This window comes from Scyliorhinus canicula, chromosome 3 (assembly GCF_902713615.1).
Source record: "Scyliorhinus canicula chromosome 3, sScyCan1.1, whole genome shotgun sequence".
Lineage (NCBI taxonomy): Eukaryota > Metazoa > Chordata > Chondrichthyes > Carcharhiniformes > Scyliorhinidae > Scyliorhinus > Scyliorhinus canicula.
Window position 1 is genome coordinate 229005390 of NC_052148.1, and position 11338 is coordinate 229016727.

The following is an 11338-nucleotide window of genomic DNA, read 5'->3' on the forward strand; positions in this document are numbered from 1 at the left end:
AGTTTCATGTGATTTTGAAGAACCCAGGCTGGTTATTGAATTATGGATGACATGGCAACATCAGCGTCTTGTAGATTCCAGTCCGGCTCAGTTTTCAGTTGCATTGGTGGTTCAGTGGTAGAATTCTCGCCTGCCACGCGGGAGGCCCGGGTTCGATTCCCGGCCAATGCAAACATCGTTTTTCTCTACACATATTAAATGCAGTTGAAATATTTTTGTTACTTTTAATCATCAAGAACGGGAATAATAATACACTCGAATTTTTACGGCCTAGTTTTCACAGGGACTGTACCAACTAGGAATTTTCACATCAGTAATTAATGTTTCAAATGTAAGCCTCTCAAAAAATAAAACAAAAATATTGGGCGTGATTCTCCGAAATGGACACTAAGGGCGCGATTCTCCGCTGCCCACGACGGGTCGGAGAACAGCGGGAGGGCCTTCCCGACAATTTTCACGGGCTCCCGCTATTCTCCCCCCCCTCCGGCCGCCCCCGACACGAATCGCTGCACGCCGTTTTTTACGGCGAACAGCGATTCTCCGCAGGCCGATGGGCCGAATACGGCCGTTTTCACGCCCGCGATCACACCTGCTTTCAGCGTTCGTGAAAACGGCCGCAAAGGGCCGTCCCGGACAACCATGGCATCGATTGGCATGGCCGCACCACGGCCGTGCCAAGGGTGGCATGGGCCTGCGATCGGTGGGCACCGATCGCGGGCAGCGAGTCTGATACCCGCGCACTATTTGTTCTTCCGCCGCCCCGCAGGATCAGTCCGCGGGGCGGCTGAGGGGCATGACGGCCCGCGCATGCGCGGGTTTGACGCATCTGCGTGATGACGTCATCCGCGCATACGCGGGTTGAAGCCGTCAAACCCGCGCATGCGCGGCTGATGTCAGCGTGCGAGTCAGCCGTCGTGACGCTTGGCGCGCGGACTTAGCGACAGTCGCTAAGGCCGCGATGCCGTGCTTCACGGGGCCCTACTGCTAGCCACGCCCGGGGGGAGAATCAGGTCCCGGGAGGGGGCGCGGAGGCTGCCGTGAAACACGGCCAGTTTCACGGCGGCCTTTACGACTCGCCGCATTTGCGGAGAATCACGCCCTAAGTGTTCGCGCTGTCGTGAATGCCGTCACGTTTCACAATGATGCGAAACGGGCGCGGGGACTACCGATTAGCACGGTGCTGGAGTGGTTCACGCCGCTCCAGCCTCCCTTTCCAGCACCAAATGGGCGCCGCGCCAAAACAGGCCCGGGGGGGGGGGGGGGGGGGGGGGAAGCCGGTCCGCCGATCGGTGGGCCCCGAACGCGGGCCAGACCCCATCGGAGGCCCCCTCCCGGGGACAGAGCCCCCCTCACCCCCCCCCACAGGCCGCACCCAGACCCTTCGCGCAGAGTTCCCGCCGGCAGCGACCAGGGGTGAACGACGCCAGCGAGACTCTGCTTTTTCTGCGCGGCCGCTCGGCCCACGCTTGGAGAATCGCGCGCCGCGTGGCGCGGTTGCGGTGATTCTCCAGCCCGGCGCAAGGCTGGGAGAATCGCACGTCCGCGTGGCGCGGTTGCGGTGATTCTCCAGCTCGGCGCGAGGCTGGGAGAATCGCGCGCCGCGTGGGGCGGTTGCGGTGATTCTCCAGCTCGGCGCGAGGCTGGGAGAATCGCGCGCCGCGTGGCGCGGTTGCGGTGATTCTCCAGCTCGGCGCAAGGCTGGGAGAATCGTGCCCATTAGTTTTTTTGCTTTTTACTTCCCTTCTCCCTGAATATTTTGTTTCCCTCTGCAGATATGTCACAAAGATAAAAATGTATCGAGTGAGTATAAAGCATGAACAAATAAAGTTAATGTTACTTTTTATCCACCACAAGTGCTTATGCAATTCAGTGGAGATGATAATATCAGTCATCTAATTTTTCTATCAGCTGTGAGAGGAACATGATTGCATGTAAGATGCACACGTAGGTACGAGACAAAATTGTGACAGCCGTATCTCCAAACAGATAACCTTATTCTTACACATACCACCCATGGTAATACCCATTGAACTAGTAAGCAAGCCTTAACTTCTTCAATTCTAAGTTTATTGTGTTCAGCAATCACTTCTACAGATACAAAAGTGTTTGTTTATATATTTATGCAATCTATTAAACAATTAAAACCCCAGTTCCAACTTAACTACTAGGTAACAGTAGCTCTTTCCTAACAATGTGTACCATAGACAAGATGCACTTCAGCAACTTGCCAAGTTTCCTTGGAGGACACTTTCCAAACCCATGACCTCCAACAATTAGAAAGACGAAGGCAGCAGATGCATGGGAACATCACCATCTGCAAGTTCCCCTCCAAGCCCTTGAGACTCCCCAGTCTGTATAGCTCAGCTACTCACTGGATAAATCTGTAAAGCTACTGATTAAAAGTTCTGTTTAATTTGTGACAAGCTTTTCAACTCCTGCAGTGTCTCCACCTAGACACAATGATGCATTAAATCTCAATGCTTTCAATCTCCATATACTCCCATTGCTCCCTTGGGCAGCACGGTAGCATGGTGGTTAGCATAAATGCTTCACATTGCTCCAGGGTCCTAGGTTCGATTCCCGGCTGGGTCACTGTCTGTGCGGAGTCTGCACGTCCTCCCCATGTGTGCGTGGGTTTCCTCCGGGTGCTCCGGTTTCCTCCCACAGTCCAAAGATGTGTGGGTTAGGTGGATTGGTCGGCACAACATCGAGGGCAGAAGGGCCTGTTCTGTGCTGTACTGTTCTATAGAAACGTGGGAATGGTGTTATATTTTCGTCTGTTCAAAGATCCAAAATTAAAGAATTATTTTAATGTAACATGAATGACATATTACAAATATGTGCTGAAATTTTCAAGGAAGCAACTGCTCAATCAAAGAAGGTAGCATTCTCCCCTCTGCTGCTAAGATCAGGAACCTCCATCGAGGGGAGAATCCCACGACGGCCCAAAAACAGAATAGGCACTGGGCAACAGTACCGTCTCCAGTCCCGTCTGCCGGCCATAGCGGGTTTTCCGCTCTGCGCCAGCAAGAATATACAGAGAGCCCATATGCATTCACTAGAATGCAACTAACGGCTTGTTATGCTTCACACGTGCCAGCTAGGAGTCACGCGGGCGTGATTTGATGCAAATATTTACAAATGGGGTTGTGGCACCATGACCTTCGAGGGGGAGCAAGACGGTAAGTATATGGGGAGTGTATGCCTAGAACTCTGGGACTATTAGGGACCGGACAAGGGTGTGGACTCAGGGTGTCCTCAGGATTGGTGTGCCACAGCTGAATCTCCCATTGCTGCTGTAAAAGACTAGTAACTCCCCCCTGGGCGTTACTTACAGGCTCCTGAAGTTTTAAACTGTTGACTTCTGCCAGTATCCTTGAAATGCTCTGGGGTCTCCTGATCATGTAGATATCCATCTACCCCATCCACCTGGAAACCCTCATGTATCAGTGGTAATCAAGGGGATGGGTATGACCATGCTCAACTGCTCGAACTCTAGCTTTTGGGAGACCTCATTACGCCTCTTAGGTGCGTGGCTCCACACCAGAGGAAGCAGGGGATTATCAGAGCTAACTGCACACAAAGGACACATGCACTGATGGCCGCTGGAACCCACCCTGGCACACAGCCCATCTCAGAGTAATAGCCTCACTCGTGATACTATCAGCCAATCATCCAGCAGGTCAACCGCGCCCCATCGCTATCACACGGTATGAGTGTATGGATCTTGGACCTGCCCAGGAAACCTGAATATCTCCCTGTCACAACCTCTGTGTTAAACCCAGCCTTCACATCATTCTGCCAAGCCCTCAGCAAAGGCACAAATCCCTCGGTGAACCCTAACTGTAGGATGTGTCTGCACACCAGTCTCTTAGCATAGTGCCGCCTGCCTGTACAGTATGAAGGCCTCCACCACACAACCAGCTTCCACAGTTCTGGTAGGAAGGCACAAGGCTCACTCGATGAGGACACCCACAGTGGACCCCACTGGGAGAACCAGGACAGGGCCCATCTCTAACACCTGTTCTGGCAGCCAATGCCAATGGTACATCCTTTGGCAGGGATGGTTGAGGATAGAGGGTTCCCACATCAAGGGCTGGGTGCAAGTCACTGATGGGGACAAGGCTGCAGTGTCAAGTACATGATCAAGAAGGGGCCAGTGGGGAAGAGGGAGAGGGAGGAATCGGTAGGGAGGGGGAATGGTGAGGAAAGCTGAGCAGTAAAACTCAGGGTGGCCATGTAATTTGGGGTCTGGACGGTCATGGGAAGCATCACCTTGCTGACAGTCTCTGTCTCTACCCCCTCCCCCCCGCACACAGATGGAATTTGGACCGCAGCTTGCCATGCTAGTTGTCTACCTGGCTGTTGCTACCATCGCGAATGGATTGTAGAGGGAGCGCCAGGGCCAGCCCTGGAAGACACTGCACAACAGGAGCCTGCCCCAGAACAGCAGGGACCAGCCAGTGAGGCTGAATTGCCGGTCGTTCAATAGGCCCTATGCGCCCAGGCAGTTATCTACGTCCACTTTAACCTGCACCAGGCTCACCAGGATATCCGGGCTGCTGGACGTTCTGCCATAACTGGCATGCTCCAGACTCAGGGGGTAATTGATGCCTCGCAGATCGCCCTCAGCATTGGGTCACAGGGAGTGCCCTTCATTAACTCAGCAACTGCACATCATACACTTCTGTGCAGGATACCCAGACGGCGTACACAACAGATACAGCTTGGCGCACTTGGAGGTTCCCAACACCTTTGAGGTGCTCCCTCAGGTAAAGGATTGGATAGTGGGCGACAAGGCCTACCCGCTGAGGTCGCGGCTGATTTCGCCTGTGTGGGCCCCAGGCCAAGGCAGAGAGGCATTATAAAACACTCACTCAGCAACCAGAAGCATCATTACGAGATGCGTCAGGCTCCTAAAGATGCATTTCCACTGCCTGGACCACTGTGGTGGATCTCGCCAATACAGTCCACACAGGGTCTCACGGTGGCCTCAGTTCTCTCTTGGCCTACCCATCCATCTCCTTAGCAACTGACTGAACCAGGCTGTTTGTTGCCTTTGTATCATATTTGATCCCAGGAGTGTGTTACTATTTATCTACTCTGGCCACAAGAGACCTACTTCCACCTCTGCACTATCACCTGACTCTACTCCTGCCTTACCTCACTTGCTGCTGAAATGGTCATCATGCTTTTGTTGCCTCCAGAGTTGACTATTCTAAACTTCTCCTGGCTGATTTCCTATCCTTCACCCTCCACAAGTTTCAGTTCAACCAGAACACTTCTGCCATAACCTACCCTGCACTAAGACCTATTAACCCATTACTTCTGCCCTTGCTGATCTACGTTGGCTCATTTCCCCCTACATCTGACGTTTTAACTTCTCATCCTAGTGTTTAAACTCATTTATGGTCTTGTCCCTCCCTATTTCTGTACCTCCTCTAGTTCAGCAATGGCCCTCCGAACTTGCCATTCTTCCTCTTGTACCTCCTCGCCCTCCTTGTTTGACGTTACTGTTGGTGGCTGTAACATCAGCTGTCCAGGCTGCACACTCTGGAATTTCCAGTCTAAAACTTGCTACCTTTTCACCCTCCATGTCCTTCTGAAAGACATGTTTGAAACCCATCATTCTTAAGATTATCTTCTTTGCCTCAACATCTATTTGTATTGCAACCCTCCCTATGATGTGTGCAATAGTAAATCAATGTTAAAGATACATTATAAATGCAAATTGTTGCTGCTGAACTGAAGAGATCCTGATAGTTTCTGTATCAATTATGTCTCCTCACCACATCTTTATCGGGCATTATCCCTCCCTCCATTTTCCTGTGAACAAGTGTAGGTTGTATGAATATAATTTATGTTGCTAATGTCATATTGATTAGAAATGAGGTAAGAGGTATAATTGAAGTTGGCACAGAGGAGATTTACGAAAATTATACCAGGGATCAGGGATTTAAGTTTTGTGGAAAGCCCGAACAGCTGGAAGTGCTCCTAAAGAACTGAGATGATTCAGGGGAAATTTAATAGAGATGTTCAAAATTTTGAAGGGCTTTGAGTCAGTAAATGAGAAGAAGTCATTTCCACTGGCTGGGTGGGCGAGCAACCAGAGAGAACGGGTTTAAGATAATTGGCAGAAGAACTAGGGATGAGAAGTGAATTTTTCAATACTGTGAGTTATTATAATCTGGAATCCACTACCCTCTTTGGTTCCCATCCCCCTGCCAGTCTAGTTTAAATCATCCCCAATAGCACTAGCCAATCTCCCTGTATGGATGTAGTCGCAGTCCTGTTGAGGTGTAAATCTTGTACAGGTCCACCTGCCCCGTAATTATTCCCAATGCCTTAGAAATCTGATATCCTCCCTCCTACACCAATTATCCAGCCACATGAACAAAGAACAAAGAAAAGTACAGCACAGGAAAAGGCCCTTCGGCCCTCCAAGCCTGTGCCAACCATGCTGCCATGCTGCCCGTCTAAACTAAAATCTTCTACACTTCTGGGGTCCATATCCCTCTATTGCCATCAAAATGGGAATTGTTTGTTCAATTGCTTAATTCTCCTATTCCTAGGATCACAATCACACGGCCCTGGCAGTAAACCTGAGATGACTACCTTTGAGGTCCTGCTTTTTAATTTCCCTAAAATCTGCTTTCAGGACCTGATCCCTCTTCCTGACTATGCTGTTGGTACCAATGTTGACCACTTTACTTCTGGCTGTTTGCCCTTGCCCAGAAGAATGTCCTGCAGCTGCTCTGTCACATCTGACCCTGGCACCAGAGTGGCAATGTACCATCCTGGAGTCATGCCTCCAGCCGCAGAAATGCCTATCTATTCCTTGAACTAACGGATCTCCTATCACTATTAACTTTCCACTCTTCATGGGGCGGCATGATGGCCCAGTGGTTAGCGCTGCTGCCTCACGGTGCCGAGGTCCCAGGTTCGATCCGGGCCCCAGGTCCGTGTGGAGTTTGCACATTCTCCCCATGCCTGCGTGGGTTTCACCCCCACAACCCAAAGGTGTGCAGAATAGGTGGATTGGCCACGCTAAGTTGCCCCTTACTTGGGAAAATTTTAAAAGAACTTCCCGCTGTTCATTCTCCCCTCCTGTGCAGCTGAGTCACCCATGGTGTCACAAATTTGGCTCTTGCTGCACTCTTCTGAGCAACTGCCCTCACCAATATTCAAAATGGAAAACCAGTTAGCGAGCAGTATTTACTCAGGGGACTCCTGCACTACCTTCCTGATTCTCTTGGACTGCCTGACAGTCACCCAGTCTCTCGCTGCCTGCTGACTCCTAACCTGCATGTGACCACCTCCCTAAATGTGTTATCCACATAGTTCTCGGTCTTGTGAATACACCGCAGTGACTCCAGCCACCGCTCGCATTCTGAGATTTTCTAGCCGGTGACATGTCTTGTAGATGTGTTTTTCCAAGACACATGGTGCATCCACGACTTGCGACAGGCCTCAGGAGGTACATTCCACTTGGCCAAGGTGTCCTCCCATATCTTAACTTCACAAACTATTCTCAGTAGAATCATATACCAGTTACTCACCAATCGGTCTCCTCTATTGCACTGATGTAAGAACGAAAGTACTGGAGGGTGATAAAGGTAGAAAAGAAAAGGAGCATCTCCTTCCCCCTTCATCGAACACTCTCACTCACCAAACTCCTGGCTTCTCACTACTTCAAGCTGCACTCTGTGATAGTGGTCATGATATTTAAGAGTAGGTGGGAAAGTGGACATTTGGGCAAACATATCTGAAGAGCCTGAGAAGGCTGAGGATGCGGATGTCCTGGCAGGATCTAATTAGTATTTTCCAATTCATTTCCTGTACAACAGCCAGTCAAGCTGAGAGCCTGGTAATAGCTGGGAGGGAAAACCAAAGGGAGGAGGCCATAGTCGGAACGTCTTGAAGGCAGTTTCTGCCAATTGACAAAAGGGAAAGGTCAGCCATTAGCGGAGAGAAATTAGCCATTACAGAAGAACGGAGAGATCATTCAGTGGGGCTAGGGGCGAATGAACGAGACCATCCTGACAGGGTGGAATGAGGCCATCCCAGAAGTGGGAAGGCTTCTTTGAGGAGAACTCCCTGCTTTTCCAGGCCCACAAGGAGCTTGGGAAACTCATTGAATGTTAAACTCTACTGTGTCATAATAGCTGATATTGTTATAGTGGTGGTAGACATGTATGAAAATGTGAGCATGGGGAATCAGTCAGTGTTAGAAGCAGCATCGAATACTCAGGGTGCTCCCCTGGACTTTTGATCAGATCCTAACATCGCTTTCCTTTTAAATTTGTATTGTTTCCCTTTGCCCCTGTCATGTTAGCTTGCGGTATCTAATTGCAACATCAGTGTTTGCTGTAGTAATGCAATCACAGTCATTATTCTACAGAAACTGACAGAAACATCTGGAATTTCTCCATGCACAAAATAACTCAGAAATCCAGAAGCTGCTGTCAGTGATTTCTGCACTTCCCCAGAGTCACTATTGAGGTCCGCCCAGATTGCAATCAATGGAAAATCTATGAACTGATGAAAACTTGCTCCATTACGCTGTTAGTCTCACTGTAAAAAATCCTTGAAATAAATCGGACTTGTTGAATGAAGTGTAACTGTGTTTTTAATGACGTACTAAATTCATAATTACCGCAAAACACCCTCGCTGTTCCTGAGAAGTTAATTTTATATTTGCGAAATATCAGATTGCTCTATTATAATTAAAAAATTCCCCGGGCTTGTGGAGTAATAAGTTTTTGAAAAAAGTTTGTCATTATTTTAGCTTCTATCTCAATCTAATTATCATAATTTATTTTACTATCTGAAAAATTAAATTAAAAATTAAGTGCTCATAACTGGCTGGTTTGCTGTGTGTGTGATTCAATGTGATTGGTTGCTGACCTGCTTGCCGACATCACTTCGTCTAATATAGGATGATGTATAATCCAAGACAGACCCTTGGTATAGACCAGATAGAACTGTCATTGGGAAATGGCAAACCATGCCATGGTTTCTCGATCTTCATGGGCACCCTTTGCAAGAATCAGTCCCCATGAACTAGCTTAGTTTATGTATATAATTTATTGGCTGAGAACACAGTGATTAGAAATGAGGTAACAGACGTAACTGATGTTGTTGCAGAGGAGATTTACCAGATTATTACCAGGGATGAGGGACTTGAGTGAAGGGGGGGAAACCAGAACTATTTGAATGGTAGCATGGTGGTAATATTGCTGAACTAATAAGCCAGAGATCTGAATCAATGCTCTCAAGACATGAATTGAAATCCCACCAGGGAAGCTGGTAGAAATTAAATTCAATTAATTAACAAATCTTGGAATAAAAAGCTAATCTCAGTAAAGGTGTTAATAAAACCAGCGGATTCTTGTAAAATCCTATTTGGATCACTCTTGTCACTAAGGAGAGGAAACCTGTCACTCTCTGAAATAGTCCAGCTACTACTCAGTTGTATCAAAGTGCAAAAAAAAAATCAAAAAGAATTAAACTGGATGGACCGCCCAGCATTGACTGGGAAAACGACAAACACACATCCTGTCCAGTCGATACTGCAAAATCCTCCTCACTAAAATCCATGGATTTGTGCCAAAAGTGAGAGAGATATCCGATAGACTTACTTGTCAAATCATATGTTACAGCCAACTCCTCCATCACCATCCCTGGTTTATCCTGTCCCATCAGTATAATGGTATACAGTCAGGTGGGAATGGCCCTTGGAGTCCTCAACATTGACTCTGGGCCCCATAAAGTTTCATGGCATCAGGTCAAACATGATTAAGAAAACCTCCTGTTGATTAAGCACTGCCTTCCCTCTACTGAACTAGTACTCTCTATGTTGAACACCACTTGGAAGAAGGATAACAATGGCACAGAATGTACTCTGAATGGGGAACTTCAATGCCCATCACCAAGAGTGGCTCGATAGCATCACTAGTGCCTAAGGCTGTCAAGTCCTCAAAGACATATTTGACAGGCTTGTTCTGTGACAGGTGGTGAAGGAAGCAACAAAAGGGAAACCCTATTTGACCCCACCCTTACCAATCTATGTGTCGCAGATGTATTTATTCCTGGGAACATTCGTAAGAAGGATCGCTGCACAGACCTTGTGGAGACAAAGTCCCATCTTCACATTGAGGATATTCTCCACCATACTGCGTGGGACCAACACTCTGCTAAATGGAATTGATTTGGAACAGATCCAGTAGCTCAAACCTGTCCGTCCATTTGGTGGATCTGTGGGTCATCAGCAGCAGCAGAAGTGTAAACAATCAAAATCTATAACCTCATGGCCTGGCATATCCCTCATTCCACAATTACCACCAAGCTATGGGATCAACCCCAGTTTAATGAGGCACATAAGAGAGACTATTAGGAAAGCATGGCAAGAGCAGCACCAGGTGTACCGAAATATAAGGAGCTGGATTGTCCGATTTTGCAGCTATGTCTGGAGGAAGCATCTGATCTTACGACCAAAAAGTCAGTGCCGCCCCCGCACCGATCCTCCACCCAGTGGGGGGCTAGCTGCCAAGTCATGTAAAGCCCCCGGCTTTACCTGCAGATACGGATGTCGAATGGCTGGGTCCATGGCTGCGCATGCGCACGGCGGCGGCCTGTGGCATCCATGCCATACAACATGGCACCGGCCACGTGCGGACTTGGCCTGCCAGATAGTGCCCCCTGTAGCCCCCTAGCCACTCCTGGACTGCCCCCACCAGTCCCTCCAGTCCCCGCCGAAGACCACTCTGCCAGCCGTTTCCGATGTTCTGCAGTTTGGCTAAGAAGCTGCCCTGTTTCCCTCTTGTGGTTAGGCTGACTTGGCTTGCTTCAACAATCAGAGAGAGCGTGTACCTGAAAATGTTTACAGGCGTCTGTCTGCTGTCTTCTCCTGTGTCACACGCTGACATGCCCAACACTAATCAGCCCTGACCAAGCTTTGCACATGGCTTTTATCCCAGTCTTTGTATATTCATGGAAGGTGAAACCCCCAAATCTGTCTGAGACATTGCTCATAGAATATAATCCCTGCTGCGAAGATACTCCTCTACTATTGTCTCCATTGTCCCCATAGGAGATGGTGATGAATTCTGGGCGGTATTCATGCTTTTGATGTATCTGTCTGAGAACATGGTGTGATTCTATTGTCTCTCTCTTAATATCCCCCACCAGCAATTCAACGCGTGACTGCATTTACATCTTCAGCCATTTTGGCTTGTATGTCTACTTTTAAAACCACGTCTTATTAAAAGTCTAATATTTTCATGCATAATTCAGTGTTTTTCCCCATCAATACGACAATCTACCCAATATGGAAAAT

The 11338-nt window shown here is 48.6% G+C and overlaps 1 non-coding gene across 1 annotated transcript; it reads left to right on the forward strand.

Moving 5' to 3' along the window:
- Positions 1-100: 100 nt before the first annotated feature.
- On the forward strand, positions 101-171 carry trnag-gcc. Its single transcript has one exon. It is a non-coding gene; the product is annotated as a tRNA-Gly (tRNA).
- Positions 172-11338: the final 11167 nt, after the last annotated feature.